Source organism: Oncorhynchus masou, chromosome 5, assembly GCF_036934945.1.
Source record: "Oncorhynchus masou masou isolate Uvic2021 chromosome 5, UVic_Omas_1.1, whole genome shotgun sequence".
In the NCBI taxonomy this organism is placed as follows: domain Eukaryota; kingdom Metazoa; phylum Chordata; class Actinopteri; order Salmoniformes; family Salmonidae; genus Oncorhynchus; species Oncorhynchus masou.
The window spans coordinates 15,743,535-15,764,846 of NC_088216.1; the positions used below are offsets into that span (position 1 = coordinate 15,743,535).

Consider the following 21,312-nt stretch of genomic DNA (forward strand, 5'->3'; position numbering starts at 1 on the left):
GGAGCACCCTACTGGATGCCTGTTTTGTGTGGTGTTCTCAGCAATCACACCAGGTGCAGGCGTTGAGGCCATACGCGAGTTGGTCGGCCAGGCTCGGGCTCAGGCTGGGGATGAGTTCCCTCCCTCAGGAGTGGTGTACCAGCGAGCTGTTAGTCCCTCTACTGGGTCCAGTACCCCTCCCAGGAAGTGTGGCCAGAGCCACCGCAGGCAGTGCCCATCTGCTGCCAGGCCTGGACGGGGGCAGGAGTCGGACCGATGTTGCCACCTTGAGAGGGGGCATGCCCTGTGTCAGGAGGATGATCGTGTCGATGGCAATGACAGCTTTTAAATCAAATCAAATCAAATCAAATTTATTTATATAGCCCTTCGTACATCAGCTGATATCTCAAAGTGCTGTACAGAAACCCAGCCTAAAACCCCAAACAGCAAGCAATGCAGGTGTAGAAGCACGGTGGCTAGGAAAAACTCCCTAGAAAAGCCAAAACCTAGGAAGAAACCTAGAGAGGAACCAGGCTATGTGGGGTGGCCAGTCCTCTTCTGGCTGTGCCGGGTAGAGATTATAACAGAACATGGCCAAGATGTTCAAATGTTCATAAATGACCAGCATGGTCGAATAATAATAAGGCAGAACAGTTGAAACTGGAGCAGCAGCACGGCCAGGTGGACTGGGGACAGCAAGGAGTCATCATGTCAAGTAGTCCTGGGGCATGGTCCTAGGGCCGCGGTTCAGTTGAAACTGGAGCAGCAGCACGGCCAGGTGGACTGGGGACAGCAAGGAGTCATCATGTCAGGTAGTCCTGGGGCATGGTCCTAGGGCTCAGGTCCTCCGAGAGAGAGAAGGAGAGAATTAGAGAACGCACACTTAGATTCACACAGGACACCGAATTGGACAGGAGAAGTACTCCAGATATAACAAACTGACCCCAGCCCCCCGACACATAAACTACTGCAGCATAAATACTGAAGGCTGAGACAGGAGGGGTCAGGAGACCCCTCTTTTACCTTTTGGCCAGTGATAGGCTGTTCCTGGAGGACAATGCTGGTACTCCTAACCACAGTGGGCAGGGCTACCAGGCTGACAGGTCATCAGAAGCCTTCAGCAGGGCTTCATCACGAAGCCTATTCACTCAGGGAGCCACTGCACTGGACATCAAACTGGTGGACAGTGATGACTTTCCATCTGTCCCCATCTCTGCTGAGTTCCGCAAGGCCTTGCAGAAGAGTTGGGTCTCTCCAGGGGGCTCTCTGACTCACAGCAGAGACTGGACCATGGAGTTATGTTGCGGGCATGGTGTCACTTGGCCTCCGGGAGTATCCGACCATGGACACCATGATAGCTGCCATGGTCCTCCCTGACCAGGAGATTATCGAGCGGAACCTGTGACTGAAGCCGGGACCCCCAGGGTCTTTGATGCGGACTTGTAAGCCACATATGGGTCCCTCTGCTCTCTTGGCCGCCTTACCAACGCGGCTATGCTACTGAGGTCATGCGGGGTGCAGTATGTCCTCCAATGCCTGCAGTCTCGTGGGGAGGCTTAGCAGCCTCTACACTGAGAGGGTATTTGGCCGCTATATCTGCCTGCCATGTGTGGTGGATAGACAGGCCATTGGGGCGCCATCCCTTGGTCTCCAGGTTTATGAAGGGGGTTTGTCGCCTGCGTCCAGCTAGGACGCGCTCAATGGTGAACTGGGAACTGGATGTGGTCTTGGCAGCTTTGGCAAAGTCGTCTTTCGAACCATTGGAGTCTGCCTCCCTGGAACACCTCTCTATGAAGGTGGCTTTCAATTAAGCAACTTCCATGAAGAGGGTTGGTGAGCTCCATGAAGAGGGTGGGTGAGCTCCATGCTCTTTCGTTATGTTCTGAGTGCTACCGGATGGACCCCGGTGGGAGGAGTATATCTCTTCTCCCCAACTCTTCATTCCTCCCGAAAGTTCTGTCAGACCGGCATGTGAGCATCACTTTTATCCTGTCTGCTTACGACCCCCCGGGAGTGGCAGAAGAGTCTGGGAAAGTAAATGCATAAAGTAATATGTCCTAACCGACTTTCCAAAACTATAGTTTGTTAACAAGAAATTTGTGGAGTGGTTGAAAAACGATTTTATGTATACTTCCGACTTCAAGTAATTTAAATTGTTTACAGACAAATTATTTCACTCATAATTCACTATATCACAATGCCAGTGGGTCAGAAGTTTACATACACTAAGTTGACTGTGCATTTAAACAGCTTGGAAAATTCCAGAAAATTATGTCATGGCTTTAGAAGCTTCTGATAGGTTACTTGACATCATTTGAGTCAATTGGAGGTATACCTGTGGATGTACCTTCAAACTCAGTGCCTCTTTGCTTGACATCATGGAAAAATCTAAAGAAATCAGCCAAGACCTCAGGAAAAAAATTGTAGACCTCCACAAGTCTGGTTCATCCTTGGGAGCAATTTCCAAATGCCTGAAGGTATCACGTTCATCTGTACCAACAATAGTACGCAAGTATAAACTTGGGACCACGCAGCTGTCATACCGTTCAGGAAGGAGACGCGCTCTGTCTCCTAGCAATGAACATACTTTGGTGCGAAAAGTGCAAATCAATCCAAGAACAACAGCAAAGAACCTTGTGAAGATGCTGGAGGAAACATGTACAAAAGTATCTATATCCACAGTAAAACGAGTCCTATATCGACATAACCTGAAAGGTCACTCAGCAAGGAAGAAGCCACTGCTCCAAAACCGCCATAAAAAAACAGACTACGGTTCAAAACTGCACATTGGGACAAAAATCGTACTTTTTGAGAAATGTCCTCTGGTCTGATGAAACAAATAGAACTGTTGGCCATAATGACCATCGTTTTGTTTTGAGGAAAAAGGGGGAGGCTTGCAAGCCGAAGAACACCATCCCAAACTGTGAAGCACATGGGAGGCCTCATCATGTTGTGGGGGTGCTTTGCTGCAGGAGGGACTGGTGCACTTCACAAAATAGCTGACATCATGAGGAGGAAAATTATGTGGATATATTGAAGCAACATCTCAAAACACCAGTCAGGAAGTTAAAGCTTGGTTGCATATGGGTCTTTCAAATGAACAATGACCCCACACATACTTTCAAAGTCGTGGCAAAATGGCTTAAGACAACAAAGTCAAGGTATTGGAGTGGCCATGACAAAGCCCTGAACTGAAATGAAAAAGCGTGTGTGAGCAAGGAGGCCTACAAACCTGACTCAGTTCCACCAGCTCTGTCAGGAGGAATGGGACAGAATTCACCCAACCTATTGTGGGAAACTTGTGGAATGCTAGCGGGACACCTACGACAACATCCAGTGGAACTACAGTGTCAAATTCAAAATACAAAAGTCGGAATATTATACATTCATGAAAATACAAGTGTGTTGCACCATTCTTTAGCTTAGAATCTTGGTAATCGAACTGCGTTGTCCTATTTACAATAGGCTTTAAGGCGAAAGCATTCGATTGTCTGAGGACAGCGACCATATTTTTCAAACCAGCACAGGCGTCACAAAATCACAAATAGCGATAAAATATATCACTTACCTTTGAAGATCTTCCTCTGTTTGCAATCCCAAGGATCCCAACTACACAATGAATGGTCGTTTTGTTCGATAAAGTCCTTCTTTATATCCCAAAAAGTCTGTTTAGTTGGCGCCATTGATTTCAGTAATCCACTCGTTCAACATGCAGACAAAGGAATCCAAAAAGTTACCAGTAAACTTCATCCAAACAAGTTAAGCATTTCTATTCAAACCTGAGGTACCATAATATGTAAATAAACGATAATATTTAAGACAGAAAGTAGTATGTTCAATACGGAAGATAAATAACAAAGAGCGTGCCACAAGCCTACGTTCTTAATGAGGAAACATTAGATATTTTTTTATTTTACTAGGCAAGTCAGTTAAGAACAAATTCTTATTTTCAATGATGGCCTAGGAACAGTGGGTTAACTGCCTGTTCCGGGGCAGAACAACAGATTTGTACCTTGTCAGCTCAGGGGTTTGAACTTGCAACCTTCGGGTTACTAGTCCAACGCTCACATACCCTCCATTACTCATCTCATATGTATATACTGTACTCGATACCATCTACTGCATCTTGCCTATGCCGGTCTGTACCATCACTCATTCATATATCTTTATGTACATATTCTTTATCCCTTTACACTTGTGTGTATAAGGTAGTAGTTTTGGAATTGTTAGGTTAGATTACTCATTGGTTATTACTGCATTGTTGGAACTAGAAGCACAAGCATTTCCCTACACTCGCATTAACATCTGCTAACCATGTGTATGTGACCATTAACATCTGCTAACCATGTGTATGTGACCATTAACATCTGCTAACCATGTGTATGTGACCATTAACATCTGCTAACCATGTGTATGTGGCCATTAACATCTGCTAACCATGTGTATGTGACCATTAAAATCTGCTATCCATGTGTATGTGACCGTTAACATCTGATAACCATGTGTATGTGACCATTAACATCTGATAACCATGTGTATGTGACCAATAACATCTGACAACCATGTGTATGTGACCATTAACATCTGATAACCATGTGTATGTGACCATTAACATCTGCTAACCATGTGTATGTGACCAATAACATCTGGTAACCATGTGTATGTGACCATTAACATCTGATAACCATGTGTATGTGACCATTAACATCTGGTAACCATGTGTATGTGACCATTAACATCTGGTAACCATGTGTATGTGACCAATAACATCTGATAACCATGTGTATGTGACCATTAACATCTGCTAACCATGTGTATGTGACCATTAACATCTGCTAACCATGTGTATGTGACCATTAACATCTGCTAACCATGTGTATGTGACCAATAACATCTGCTAACCATGTGTATGTGACCATTAACATCTGCTAACCATGTGTATGTGACCATTAACATCTGCTAACCATGTGTATGTGACCATTAACATCTGCTAACCATGTGTATGTGACCATTAACATCTGCTAACCATGTGTATGTGACCATTAACATCTGCTAACCATGTGTATGTGACCAATAACATCTGCTAACCATGTGTATGTGACCAATAACATCTGCTAACCATGTGTATGTGACAAATACATTTGATTTGATTTAGAGGGTTCATCTGTGGAGTGGCCTCCAAACCTGTAGTCAGCACACACACAGTGTCAATGTTACAATAAACTAACGTTCGTTAAACCTGTAGTCCACACACAGTGTCAATGTTACAATAAACTAACGTTCGTTAAACATGTAGTTAGCACACACACAGTGTCAATGTTACAATAAACTAACGTTCGTTAAACCTGTAGTTAGCACACACACAGTGTCAATTTTACAATAAACTAACATTCGTTAAACATGTAGTTAGCACACACACAGTGTCAATGTTACAATAAACGAACGTTCGTTAAACCTGTAGTTAGCACACACACAGTGTCAATGTTACAATAAACTAACGTTCGTTAAACCTGTAGTTAGCACACACACAGTGTCAATGTTACAATAAACTAACGTTCGTTAAACCTGTAGTCCACACACACAGTGTCAATGTTACAATAAACTAACGTTCGTTAAACCTGTAGTTAGCACACACACAGTGTCAATGTTACAATAAACTAACGTTCGTTAAACCTGTAGTCCACACACACAGTGTCAATGTTACAATAAACTAATGTTCGTTAAACCTGTAGTCCACACAAACAATGTCAATGTTGCAATCAACTAACGTTTGTTAAACCTGTAGTCTACACACACAGTGTCAATGTTACAATAAACTAACGTTCGTTAAACCTGTAGTCCACACACACAGTGTCAATGTTACAATCAACTAACGTTCGTTAAACCTGTAGTCCACACACACAGTGTCAATGTTACAATAAACTAACGTTCGTTAAACCTGTAGTCCACACACACAGTGTCAATGTTACAATAAACTAACGTTCGTTAAACCTGTAGTCCACACAGACAATGTCAATGTTGCAATCAACTAACGTTCGTTAAACCTGTAGTCCACACACACAGTGTCAATGTTACAATAAACTATCGTTCGTTAAACCTGTAGTCCACACACACAGTGTCAATGTTACAATAAACTAACGTTCGTTAAACCTGTAGTCCACACACACAGTGTCAATGTTACAATAAACTAACGTTCGTTAAACCTGTAGTCCACACACACAGTGTCAATGTTACAATCAACTAACGTTCGTTAAACCTGTAGTCCACACACACAGTGTCAATGTTACAATAAACTAACGTTCGTTAAACCTGTAGTCCACACACACAGTGTCAATGTTACAATAAACTAACGTTCGTTAAACCTGTAGTCCACACAGACAATGTCAATGTTGCAATCAACTAACGTTCGTTAAACCTGTAGTCCACACACACAGTGTCAATGTTACAATAAACTAACGTTCGTTAAACCTGTAGTCCACACACACAGTGTCAATGTTACAATAAACTAACGTTCGTTAAACCTGTAGTCCACACACACAGTGTCAATGTTACAATAAACTAACGTTCGTTAAACCTGTAGTCCACACACACAGTGTCAATGTTACAATAAACTAACGTTCGTTAAACCTGTATTCCACACACACAGTGTCAATGTTACAATAAACTAACGTTCGTTAAACCTGTAGTCCACACACACAGTGTCAATGTTACAATAAACTAATGTTCGTTAAACCTGTAGTCCACACACACAGTGTCAATGTTACAATAAACTAACGTTCGTTAAACCTGCAGTCCACACACACAGTGTCAATGTTACAATAAACTAACGTTCGTTAAACCTGCATTCCACACACACAGTGTCAATGTTACAATAAACTAACGTTCGTTAAACCTGTAGTCCACACACACAGTGTCAATGTTACAATAAACTAACGTTCGTTAAACCTGTAGTCCACACAGACAATGTCAATGTTACAATAAACTAACGTTCGTTAAACCTGTATTCCACACACACAGTGTCAATGTTACAATAAACTAACGTTCGTTAAACCTGTAGTCCACACACACACACTGTCAATGTTACAATAAACTAACGTTCGTTAAACCTGTAGTCCACACAGACAGTGTCAATGTTACAATAAACTAACGTTCGTTAAACCTGTAGTCCACACACACAGTGTCAATGTTACAATAAACTAACGTTCATTAAACCTGTAGTCCACACACACAGTGTCAATGTTACAATAAACTAACGTTCGTTAAACCTGTAGTCCACACACACAGTGTCAATGTTACAATAAACTAACGTTCGTTAAACCTGTAGTCCACACAGACAATGTCAATGTTACAATCAACTAACGTTTGTTAAACCTGTAGTCCACACACACAGTGTCAATGTTACAATCAACTAACGTTCGTTAAACCTGTAGTCCACACACACAGTGTCAATGTTACAATAAACTAACGTTTGTTAAACCTGTAGTCTACACAGACAATGTCAATGTTACAATAAACTAACATTCGTTAAACCTGTAGTCCACACACACAGTGTCAATGTTACAATAAACTAACGTTCCTTAAACCTGTAGTTAGCACACAGACAATGTTAATGCTACAATCAAATAATGTTAGTTAAACCTGTTGTCAGCACACAGACAGTGTCAATGTTACATTTTACATTACATTTAAGTCATTTAGCAGACGCTCTTATCCAGAGCGACTTACAAATTGGTGAATTCACCTTCTGACATCCAGTGGAACAGCCACTTTACAATAGTGCATCTAAGTCATTAAGGGGGGGGGTGAGAAGGATTACTTATCCTATCCTAGGTATTCCTTGAAGAGGTGGGGTTTCAGGTGTCTCCGGAAGGTGGTGATTGACTCCGCTGTCCTGGCGTCGTGAGGGAGTTTGTTCCACCATTGGGGGGCCAGAGCAGCGAACAGTTTTGACTGGGCTGAGCGGGAACTGTACTTCCTCAATGGTAGGGAGGCGAGCAGGCCAGAGGTGGATGAACGCAGTGCCCTTGCTTGGGTGTAGGGCCTGATCAGAGCCTGGAGGTACTGCGGTGCCGTTCCCCTCACAGCTCCGTAGGCAAGCACCATGGTCTTGTAGCGGATGCGAGCTTCAACTGGAAGCCAGTGGAGAGAGCGGAGGAGCGGGGTGACGTGAGAGAACTTGGGAAGGTTGAACACCAGACGGGCTGCGGTTGCAATCAACTAACGTTCGTTAGCTAGCATTCGAGGGCTGACTGTTCTCAAATATTTTTGCAGTGTAAAAATAAAATGTTGCTAATTCGTGTAGTCTGGCTACTGCAGCAGACTACTGCTTGTCCATTTGCTTGCTAACAACATGTTATGGGATTTTCATGAATAATGACTAAATGATGTATACATTTATCTTAGAATTATAACTAAACAGAGTACTACTCTGTTAATGTATGAATGTATTAATCTTTTTATAATCATAATACTGAATATTAGGTGTGTAGTTTTAGTCAAGAATTAGAACAAGGACTTTCTGTTCCTTGTTAGAAACGAGCAGAGCTATCGTCAGACCGGCTGGAATGCTGTGTTCATTACAGGACATTCTGAGAGAGCTTGGGCTTGTAGTAGATTGTCTGCCACCTTTTAAAACCTCTTGATGCTATGGGGGCGCTATTTCATTTTTGGATAAAAAGACGTGCCCATTTTAAGCGCAATATTTTGTCACAAGAAGATGCTTGACTATGCATATAATTGATAGCTTTGGAAAGAAAACACTCTGACGTTTCCAGAACTGCAAAGATATTATCTGTGCGTGCCCTAGAACGGGAGCTACAGGCAAAACCAAGATGAAACGGCATCCAGGAAACCAGCAGGATTTTTGAGGCTCCGTTTTCCATTGTCTCCTTATATGGCTGTGAATGCGAGAGGAATGAGCCTGCCCTTTCTGTCGTTTCCCCAAGGTGTCTGCAGCATTGTGACGTATTTGTAGGCATATCATTGGAAGATTGACCATAAGAGACTACATTTTCCAGGTGTCCGCCCGGTGTCCTCCGTCGAAATTGGTGCGTCTTTTTCAGCTGCTGGTATTTTTCCATGCGAAGCAGGCTGAACATTTGAAAAACTGAACATTTGCTATGTAACTGAGAGTCTCCTCATTGAAAACATCCGAAGCTCTTCAAAGGTAAATGATTTTATTTATTTGGTTATCTGGTTTTTGTGAAAATGTTGCGTGCTAAATGCTACTCAAAATGCTAAGCTAGCTTTGCATACTCTTACACAAATTAGTGATTTGTAATGGTTCAAAAGCATATTTTGAAAATCTGAGATGACAGTGTTGTTAAGAAAAGGCTAAGCTTGAGAGCAGGCGCATTCTTTTCATTTTATTTGCGATTTTCAGAAATCGTTAACGTTGCGTTATGCTAATGAGCCTGAGGCTTTATACACGATCCCGGATCCGGGATGGGGAGTATCAAATTAAACAATGTGAGAAGGCTTGTGAACTATATTGCCATTGTATCTGAGAGGAGGAGGGACATTTATGATGAAATGTGAGGTATATAAACCAATGTACATGGTATTGTGACCAGAGCTCTCGGGAATAAACGCTACTGTTTAATTTTGAGGCTGATCTTTGTCTATTTTATGCAAATAAGAACCTTACAAATTCTTAGAAACGGACAAAGTGTTTTGCTTTGTTACAATTGAATTGGTTAATGAACATATAGGAATTAAATTCCTCTAACACAACAAGAAACCCAGATGAGGGAAACGTGAAAGCATCCAGGCAGCAGCGATGAGCTTGTCATTCGTTCTCCAACATTAGCTTTATTGTAGCGATAAAGCATTTTGTTTATTGTTATGTTTTATTGTATACAAGTTATATACATAGACAGAAGGGAGTTAGTTATAAATACAATACATTTGGCTGTAATTTAGTTTAGAAGAAAGACTTACGCAGTGGTGTAAAATACTTAAGCAGTACTTTAAAGTATTTTTACTTATGTAGTTTTTTGGTGGGAATCTGTACTTTACTTAAGTATTTAAATATTTGACAACTTTTACTTCACTACATTCCCAAAGAAAATGATATACCTTTTACTCCATACATTTTCCCTGACACTCAAAAGTACTCATTACATTTTGAATGCTTAGCATGACCGAAAATGGTTCAATTCACACACTTATCAACAGAACATCCCTGGTCATCCCTACTTCCTCTGATCTGGCGGACTCACTAAACACAAATGTGTTGTTTCTAAATTAAGTCTGAGGGTTGGAGTGTGCCACTGCCTAACCGTAAATAAAAAGAAAAAAAGAAAATTGTGCTGTCTGATTTGCTAAGTATAAGGCAATTTTAATTATTCATACTTTTACTTTTAATACTTGAGTATATTTGAGCAATTACATTTATTTTGATACATAAGTATATTTAAAACCAAATACTTTTAGAATTTTACTCAAGTAGAATTTTACCAGGTGACTATCACTTGGACTTGTCATTTTCTATTATGGTACCTTTACTTTACTCAAGTATGACAATTGGGTACTTTGTTCACCACTGGATTTAAGTTTATTTTTGACCGGATAATTACTTGTGAATTAGGTTTGATGCACCCATTGCAAAGACTTGCAAAAACAGCTCTTTGTCCTGTCTGTGCTGGTCGTGTACAGCAGCTGCCATTATATCAGCAGCCAAAGACCGAAAATAGTCCTTCTTAGACACCCCCTCACGAGAGGCCTATTCAGATACTCCCTCTTTGCTCATGTGTTCCAAGTTACTGCCAGGCAAGGCAACGATAACAAACAACAAGATTCTTAACGTTTTGACTTTACTCGACTTTTATAGATCACCTATAATGTTATCCAGGAACTTTCTGAAGAAATATTAGGATACATGAAACGTTTATTTGTTTGAACTTAATTCCGTGTTGATATTGAAGTAGATGTTTGATTGCTCTGGTCTAGGGACGCATCATTTGCAGCCTTGGGAATCTAATTTTCTCTCCGCAACTCCCTAGTCATTATCTCTACACTACAACAAAGTAGTCTACTGTACTGTAGCCAACAATATTTCATTCCATACAAAGAAATAATAGCTTCCACAATGGATCGGGTAAGTCTGGCTTTAACAGTAAAGGCCTGCTGTGTTGTGCAAAATGTATCGTCCTAGTTTTAATCGTCTTTGATCCTCCACATTCCTGTGTTGGGTTTAAACGTTTCGACCAAAAAAGCATGACGGGACAACTTGTTGGGATTTTTTTTCTTCTTCAAAGTAGCCTGCTACTATATCATGTTTTGGAATCTGTGATTATGAACGAATTATCTCTATTTTTTTCTTCTTCGTCAAAGTAGCCTACTACTATATCATGTTTAGGAATATGTGACTATGACCAAATAATCTCTCCTTCCTCCACAAAGTGTTCACATTCATTCACTGATTTCGAACACATTGTCCATTATTTGACCAGATACTCAAGTGTCCGCTCAAACAAAGAAAATAAAATGTCTTTAAAAATGGAAGGCAATCGGCAAAGAGGCAAGATCATGTGGGAACATTATAGCCAATGAGAGGGCAGACATGCGTGTTTCCACAGCCACAAATGTCTATATCGCATTTTTATTTATTTAAGGTTCGACGTAAAGCTAGAAGTGGTGTTAAGGTTAGGGTTAAAAAATAAAACATTTAAATCATTGCCACATAAGTACTGGAAAATTCACAATAAGATCAGGTGGGACCATTATCAGGCATAAAGTTAGAAGTTTTGTTAATAAGATCAATGGTAGAAATGGGCGTGTTTTATGGCTTTGTTTGCGGTAACGAGTGACGACAAGTCACTACTACCATATAAAGTGTCCTATTTTTATCAATACACTCCTAACAACCTAATCGTTACGAAATGTATATTCGATCAAAAAAGGCAGAAGCCAGATTTTGGGCCCAGTTATCCCTCTTGCTTCACCTCTTCATCGCTGTTTGAAAGGAAATGAAAGGTATGAGATATATGGTGGAAACTCGCCCATTCCTCCACCAATCTAATGCTCTTAGATTTGTGGGAAGTAGTGTACAATTGAACATTTGAGGAAAAGGGAGATGTTCGAGGGATGCACCCAAATCAGAGTTTAGACTAAATTAATACAATATTTGGTTTAATGTTAATCTATGTTGAATACTTCCAACAGGACAAATCTAGGCCTTCCCCTTCACCCTCCAGGAGTCCCCAGGTCTAATGTCTCCCTGTACTTTACTGCTGGGTCTGGTTGCCTGCAGGAAAACACCAGGGCAGAGTGGAACTGAGAGAGGAGAAGAGAAGAGGAATATGGAGATGTGATTTCATTAAGTAAGAACCATGGCGTGTGGATGAGACTACAGTCTGCTTCTGCAACAATTAATGAATTAATTATGTATTGGTGAAAATATCTGGTCGTTCCACCCAATTTTAAGAAGTGTACCAAAAAAAAAGTTTGATTTCACATTTTAACATTCTGTCATAAAAATCACATGTTCAACTTAATAAAATACATGTTTTGCCATCTCAAGAGGCTTAATGAAATATAAATACTATAGTCAGAGCCAATGTACCAAATAAAGTAACCGGGTTGACCGTAACAGGGGACTACTGAAAACAACAAAAACACTACATGGGTAAAATAGCCCTTTAAACCAGCCATAAATCTGCTTGTGACAGGGGGAATGGAAGCTAGTATTGTGCAACAGGAAGTAGTAATTAAATGCAGTCTTAACATAAAAAGTTATTGTTAAAACATCTCTAGCATGTCTGTCTGGATAGAAGGGTTGAGATGCTCACCACAAAACAGCAGTAAATTGATAAGGGTAGAACCAGCTCACCTGCTTTTACTCTGATTTGACTATTAGATGTTCAGTGTTTCTTTTGATAACCTTTTTTTTAAAGAATAGTTTCACCATATTAAAACAAGAGTTCAGTTCATGTAACAGACCTTAACTGTTCATGTAAGTTGACCTTAAAATGAGGGACAGATGTAAATGAATCACTAATCACATGAAATAAATCATGTTCAGAAATGACTGTCAAAGTAACCAAATAACTAGGGCTTTACATGCACACTAATCATTTCCTATTAAACTGATTATGGCAGTAGACTGAGTGTCATTAGTCATGTAAACATCGTACTCTGCTGATCTTAATTGGTGTAAGGTCATAACAGAAGTAAGCATACACCTTTAATAAACACCTGGTTTTCAATCTTTAGATTGATTAGAACATGTAAACACTTTAATCAGAGTTATAGAGGTGTATTTAATCTGTGTATGTGCTAACACAAGCAGCGCCAGCTAACATCTTTTGGCCGAGGGCAGTGAGTTCAGGAAAAACTAAAAGTATGCTGCTTAGAAATAGTTTTCACATACAAACTACATTTGTAATAACTCAGAATTAAATATGCTTAAAAAAACATGATTGCTTTTACAGAACCTTTATTTTGATAGCAATTTTTATTTATTTATCAAAGTCCCATCAGAGCAGCCTGATTTCAGATGTGTCCATGTAAACAGGTTTATTAGGGAAATTGTTCTACTTTCCAAGCATGTCAACGATTAAATTAAACTCGTATACTAATTGACTTCACAATAATCATATTATTATGCGCTTGTAACTTTACTCAATGATGGTAAAACTTGGAGTAATTATTGTATTAGATGGGTTAAAATCTTTCTAGAAGTTACACAGGGTTGACGGAGGGACCTTTCAAAATGCTGATTTGTGTCACTTTAGTTTCCCCCCCCAAAAAATCAGATTAATTGAATTCTCCATGTGTTCTGTATTAAATGGTACTTTATTGAATATTACAGTTTTAAAATGCAATATTAGCATGCAATTATTACAGGAAAAATGTCAAGGGGACCCAAAAGGCAGTCTTTCATAGACATCTGTTTATGGATCCATATTTGCAAAACGTAGTTATTCAATGTCTTTTTTTCACAGGGGGCAGCCCAAATCGTTGCTCTCTCAGTGGAAGGGGCTTATCATCTGGGGAGCTTCAACAACATCATGATGCTGACGAAGAGAAGAGTCTCTCCAAATCAGAACACCTCAAGAAACAACAGCATAGAGGTATACGGAAGAAACCTCACCACTGTTGCTTTGACTGTGGGAAGAGTTTTGCTAAACAGAAGGAATTGATGATTCATGAGCATATTCACAATGGAGAGAAACCATACCACTGCTCTCAGAGTGGTAAGAGTTTTGTTGCATTTAAAATCTAATCAGAGAATTCATACAAGGGAGAGGACTTACACCTGCTTTGATTGTGGGAAATACTTCAGTTGATCAGGAGACCTGACTGCACACCAACACATCCACACAGGAGTGAAGCCTTATAGCTATGATCAGTGTGGGAAGAGCTTCAATCATTCAGGATCCCTGATTAAACAACAACGCATACACACAGGAAAGAGACCTTATAGCTGTGATCAATGTGGGAAGAGTTTCAATCATTCAGGATCCCTGACTAAACACCAATGCATACACACAGGAGTGAAGCCTTATAGCTGTGATCAATGTGGGAAGAGTTTTGCTCTAGATTTCAATCTGACAACACACCAGCGAATACACACTGGAGAGAAACCTTACTCCTGTCTATGTGGAAAGAGCTTTGCTCATTCAGGGTCACTGAAAAACCACCAGAAAACACAAACATGTTGTCTTTCATCTCCCTTCTCTCAGGCACCAGTTCCAGATCCCTAAATAAAGTTTACATAGAAAACATCTTGTAAAGAGTCATCCATCTCCCATTCTAACACTTTACTAAGTCTGGTAACCTGTGTAGCATAATATGCATCTCTGGATCCATGTGTATCAAGTGGCTTGGAGTAGGAGTGTTCAGAGCTGTATCTTATTTCTATATCTCCTATTATCCATTAAATAACTTTAATGAAGAATGTTTCAACAATACAAGGTGTGTATTCATTTATTCAATAGAAAAATAAATTACATCCATTATCTGCTCAACAATGTCTGCTTATCACAATGTTTTTAAAATCTATAATAATTTTGAATGAGGATCATTGGCCTCTTGTATAAATCATTTGGTCCTAAAAGATGTTCTGCCAATTGGTCTGAGGGTCACAGTCACCTGCATGAACCAAAACCGAGTGAGAGAAGAGCGAGCAGTCTCTTCAGAAATACAATTCCAGCACAATGTCCTATACATTACCATTCTACTTCTTTTTGGTGAGTTGTTACGTGGAACAAATGTTTGTATTGTCAGGACCCGGTTACAAACCCAGGTCTCTGGAGTGAGAAACAGTCACTTAACCTACTGAGCCACGAATAGTCGGCAGAACCCAGAAGATGAGGCAGACACAGCAGTACTTGAGACAGTGCATTTAATAAAGTAAAAAAGGAAAGTCCTTCAGGCAAACATAAGTCCACAACGTCAAAAGGAATTCCACGAGAACCAAGGTAATCCTCCAAGACAAAAAGGTAAATCCACAAGGTGGTAGGTATAGCATGAAAAAGCCTGAAAAGATACTCAAAAATAATTAAAAAACATAATTCCACAAGCGAGTCCAACGGAAGCAACAAAAGTTCACAGCATACTAGGGCTGGGTGCTAACATACAAACACAGAGCAAAGAACTGAGGAAAACTAAGGGTTTAAATACAATCAGGGGAAACGAGGCACAGGTGCAAATAATAACAGGGAACAAGGGAAAACAAAAGGTCAAAAAGCACAATGGGGGCATCTAGTGACCAAAAACCGGAACAACCCTGGCCAAACCCTGACATGTATGAAAATATTGTAAAACATTACCTGGAATGTGGTTTCATGTTTTCTTGTTTTGTTTTACATTGCTGATTGCATATTCATTTTTTAAATATTCTGTAGAAGAGACCAGGATATGTTGTTGTCCTGGGTCCCACTACTCAGTGTTATAGTGATGGTCCTGAGAATAGAGACCAGGATATGTTGTTGGCCTGGGTCCCAATACTCAGTGTTATAGTGATGGTCCTGAGAATAGAGACCAGGATATGTTGTTGGCCTGGGTCCCACTACTCAGTGTTATAGTGATGGTCCTGAGAATAGAGACCAGGATATGTTGTTGTCCTGGGTCCCAATACCCAGTGTTATAGTGATGGTCCTGAGAATAGAGACCAGGATATGTTGTTGGCCTGGGTCCCAATACTCAGTGTTATAGTGATGGTCCTGAGAATAGAGACCAGGATATGTTGTTGGCCTGGGTCCCACTACTCAGTGTTATAGTGATGGTCCTGAGAATAGAGACCAGGATATGTTGTTGTCCTGGGTCCCACTACTCAGTGTTATAGTCCTGGTCCTGAGAATAGAGACCAGGATATGTTGTTGTCCTGGGTCCCACTACTCAGTGTTATAGTGATGGTCCTGAGAATAGAGACCAGGATATGTTGTTGTCCTGGGTCCCAATACTCAGTGTTATAGTGATGGTCCTGAGAATAGAGACCAGGATATGTTGTTGTCCTGGGTCCCAATACTCAGTGTTATAGTACTGGTCCTGAGAATAGAGACCAGGATATGTTGTTGTCCTGGGTCCCACTACTCAGTGTTATAGTGATGGTCCTGAGAATAGAGACCAGGATATGTTGTTGTCCTGGGTCCCAATACTCAGTGTTATAGTGATGGTCCTGAGAATAGAGACCAGGATATGTTGTTGTCCTGGGTCCCAATACTCAGTGTTGTAGTCCTGGTCCTGAGAATAAAACAGGTTTAAAACAACAGAAACATGTATCTTACAGTGCTACACATCTGCTATAATAACTGATTTTTCCTGCTTAATTGAAGTAACAGGTGTAGTTTTTCAACAGTTATAAAGTGTGTTTGTTGTCTCTCTTTATGTTTCTATGGCTGCAGGAAGGGAGATGCAACAATAGCCTTGAGAACATTTGGACTCAAATTGAACTCTTTCCCAAGTTGCTGTCAGGTAAAAGTAGACGAAAGCAGACTTACAGGATTATTCTTGAAAGGGGTGTTGTTGAATGTTCCCTTTGCAGAAAACAGCCCCAAAGCATGATGTTTCCACCCCATGCTTCACAGTAGGTATGGTATTCTTATGATGCAACTCAGCATTCTTTGTCCTCCAAACACGACGAGTTGAGTTTTTACCAAAAAGTTATATTTTTGTTTCATCTGACCATATGACATTCTCCCAATCTTCTTCTGGATCATCCAAATACTCTCTAGCAAACTTCAGACGGGTCTGGACATGTACTGGTTTTAGCAGGGGGACACGTCTGGCACTGCAGGATTTGAGTCCCTGGCGGCATAGTGTGTTACTGATGGTAGGCTTTGTTACTTTGGTCCCAGCTCTCTGCGGGTCATTCACTAGGTCCCCCGTGAGGTTCTGGGATTTTTGCTCACTGTTCTTATGATCATTTTGACCCCACAGGGTGAGATCTTGCGTGGAGCCCCAGATCGAGGGAGATTATCAGTGGTCTTGTATGTCTTCCATTTCCTAATAATTGCTCCCACAGTTGATTTCTTCAAACCAAGCTGTTTACCTATTGCAGATTCAGTCTTCCCAGCCTGGTGCAGGTCTATAATTTAGTTTTTTGTGTCCTTTGACAGCTCTTTGGTCTTGGCCATAGTGGAGTTTGGAGTGTGACTGTTTGAGGTTGTGGACAGGTGTCTATTATACTGAAAACAAGTTCAAACAGGTGCCATTAATACAGGTAATGAGTGGAGGACAGAGGAGCCTCTTAAAGAAGAAGTTACAGGTCTGTGAGAGCCAGAAATCTTGCTTGTTTGTAGGTGACCAAATACTATTTTCCACCATAATTTGCAAATAAATTCATTAAAAATCCTACAATGTGATTTTCTGGATTTTCTTTTCTCATTTTGTCCGTAATAGTTGAAGTGTACCTATGATGAAAATTACAGGCCTCTCTCATATTTTAAAGTGGGAGAACTTGCGCAATTGGTGGCTGACTAAATACTTTTCTGCCCCACTGTACACCCACACTTCGAACCCTATTCAGACTTGAGAACCTAACATCGACGAGAGTCCAAAAATATTGCCTAATGTCCACATTTTATTGACTTAAGTCCATGTTACGTCAACATATCTCAATATTGAATCGGGCCCTTCATACACATCATGCAAAATACATTGTAATTGTTGTAGTTTTTAGTCAAATGTTTTGTAAAATGCAGTATAATTTTTCATGAAAATGATTTGGGGTTAAACCATCTCTCAGTATTTGCTGGACTTGATTTCACTTAGTACGCTCCATGTATTAAATAACATTAAATAACAATATAATCAGCTTTATTTAATGGGGCCTAACAATAAATCTACACAGTGATTTAAATGTTTTCTCTTTCCGTCCTGAATGAGGTAAGTCACAGGTCCCAGTCTCCAGATTACTGTCGCCTGAATCCATTTCTCTTTCCCTGTCGCACTTGTTCTTCCTCCTGGAAAACTCGAAGGTGTAGTCTACCATGGTCATGGTGTTTCTTTTGTTTGGCATGTTTTTCTTCCACTGTTTTAGCTAAGTCAGGTCGGAGTAGGTTGAGGCGTGTTCGGATCTGGCGCTTCAGGAAGAGCTCAGCAGGGGTCTGACATGTGACTCTGTGGGGGGTCCTGCGGAACATTGGCTCAGCGATGCTTGAGAAAGACAGTATATTGTCTGTTGTCCTCAAACATTTTTTATCAGGGCTCGCTTGAGTATCTGGACTGACCTTTCTGCTGCACCAATCGAGGCAGGATGGTAAGCAGGAAGGGTCTGCTTGATTCTGTAGTTTTTTAGGAATTGTTTGAAAGCAGAAGAGACCAGCTGTGGTCCATTATCAGAGACAATTCCATTGCACAATCCATAGGCTGCAAACAGCATTCGTAGGTTTTTGATGAAGTTTGTTAATGTCTTTGAAGTTTTGTGAAAAACTTCCAACCACTTTGAATCACTATCGATTATCACCTAACAAAGGAATGTTCTCACCCAGCAAAGGAATGTTCTCACCCAGCAAAGGAATGTTCTTACCAAGCAAAGGAATGTTCTTACCAAGCAAAGGAATGTTCTTACCAAGCAAAGGAATGTTCTTACCAAGCAAAGGAATGTTCTTACCAAGCAAAGGAATGTTCTAACCTCGCAAAGGAATGTTCTCACCTCTGACGTGGAAATTTCCTCTATTTACCAAATCATGGGAGCAAACCACACACACAAGTCAGATTTAGTTATCAAAGTCCATCTTTAATTATATGAGCTCTACCACAAACCCTGTGACTCTCAGATCAATTCAGTGTCTATCAATGAATTCTCTGAGAGTCCCTTCCACATTGCAATAGCATTTTGACTTTCAACAGTTCAGTATCTCTAATGAAAAGTTGAGAGTCCCAACATAATGGCAAATGGGATCTTTTATAGCGAAGATCCACCCCCCCTAGACGACATGACAGTCCACAGGTCCCAGGAACTTACACAAAGAAAGACTTTACTTCAGAGAGGAGTATCCCCTAGCCAGACAGAGTTGGCTATAAATGATCGTTCAGTTTGGTCTCCTAAACAAAGCTCTTATTTTGTCCTTGGTACAAAATGGTACCAAGACATTACCCCCACCCTATGATATATAACAAATTGTCATTTAAATACAACCAATTCTAAATACAACCAATCCTGGACAAGCTCACGGAGAGGAGAATGAGGCTATAGGTTAAGATAGAGGGAGCATAGAATGATTCCAGACACTGCCATCCTCCTCTCCCCGATGGGAAAAGTAGGGAGTGACTGGCACACAGACACAGTGGAGCAAAAGATATGTTTACACATGATGACACCTTGACCTCTCCCCTCACTGCGGCCCAAGCAACTTAGTCCTGACAGAGAACAGAGAACTGCCAATGGTCACCACTATAGTACAACAAAATACATTCTTATGAGAAATAACTCATAAGCATATCATGAAAATAAAACATCCTTTCTATGTTACCCAACTAATTCTGATTATTCCCCAACACCTCGCAAAGGAATGTTCTCACCCAGCAAAGGAATGTTCTCACCCAGCAAAGGAATGTTCTCACCCAGCAAAGGAATGTTCTTACCTCGCAAAGGAATGTTCTCACCCAGCAAAGGAATGTTCTCACCCAGCAAAGGAATGTTCTCACCCAGCAAAGGAATGTTCTCACCCAGCAAAGGAATGTTCTCACCCAGCAAAGGAATGTTCTTACCTCGCAAAGGAATGTTCTTACCCAGCAAAGGAATGTTCTCACCCAGCAAAGGAATGTTCTTACCTCGCAAAGGAATGTTCTCACCCAGCAAAGGAATGTTCTCACCCAGCAAAGGAATGTTCTTACCCAGCAAAGGAATGGTCTCACCCAGCAAAGGAATGTTCTCACCCAGCAAAGGAATGGTCTCACCCAGCAAAGGAATGTTCTCACCCAGCAAAGGAATGGTCTCACCCAGCAAAGGAATGGTCTCACCCAGCAAAGGAATGTTCTTACCCAGCAAAGGAATGTTCTCACCCTGCAAAGGAATGTTCTTACCTCGCAAATGAATGTTCTCACCCAGCAAAGGAATGGTCTCACCCAGCAAAGGAATCGTCTCACCAAGCAAAGGAATTTTCTCACTGTGTTTTCTTTAATGGCAGGTAACTCAGAGCATCATGGAAACACAGTTCCGAGACCAGAGACAGCAGCCTCTGTGTCTAACTGCATGTCCAAATCCTTTCCATCCAATGTGACATTCATTGTAACGCCCTTTTCCCATTGGAAGAAGTGTAAACTTTATACACCCCAAAAAACTGAATCATCCTCCTTACTCTTGCCATGGCTCAGAGCAGTGTCAACATAGTGTGTCTGTCCTACTCTGCCATTCCTACATGCAGAGGCAATGTGTCCAACTTTAAAACAGACATGTATTTCTCATTTTTGAATCTGCAACCACGAGCAGAATGTTTTCCTCTGCTCTTGTAGCATGGTTGCTGACCAGAATTCTCTTGCCCTGTGTTATTTTTTTATACTGTTTCTCGACATTGTCATTTCTGCCCTTGAACTGTCCGTTTCCTGTCCTGGGAAATGTTTTAGCATTTTTATTCACTGCATTTACTGCTTGAGTCTCTTTTGTTACTCTGTAATATCCCTTGTGTACTTGGAAGCTAACTTCATTGATAATGCAATCTCACATGCCTTTCTGAATGTTAGATCCTTCTCTGATAGCATCTTGTGCTGCAAAGCTTCAGAGCACAGTCCACTAACAAACTGATATCTCAATGCTTTTCCTAGATATGGCCAAAAACACAACTACCTGACAGCTATCGCAAAGCCAGCGCATAATCAGACACATACTCTCCTTCCTTCTGGTTATGTTTTTTTCAAATGAAATTGCTCCGCAATCACCAGAGG

General features: G+C 40.8%; 1 pseudogene; it reads left to right on the forward strand.

The window, feature by feature from the left end:
- Window positions 1–10,696: 10,696 nt before the first annotated feature.
- LOC135534777 (zinc finger protein 135-like) lies at window positions 10,697–14,943 on the forward strand (annotated as a pseudogene).
- Window positions 14,944–21,312: the final 6,369 nt, after the last annotated feature.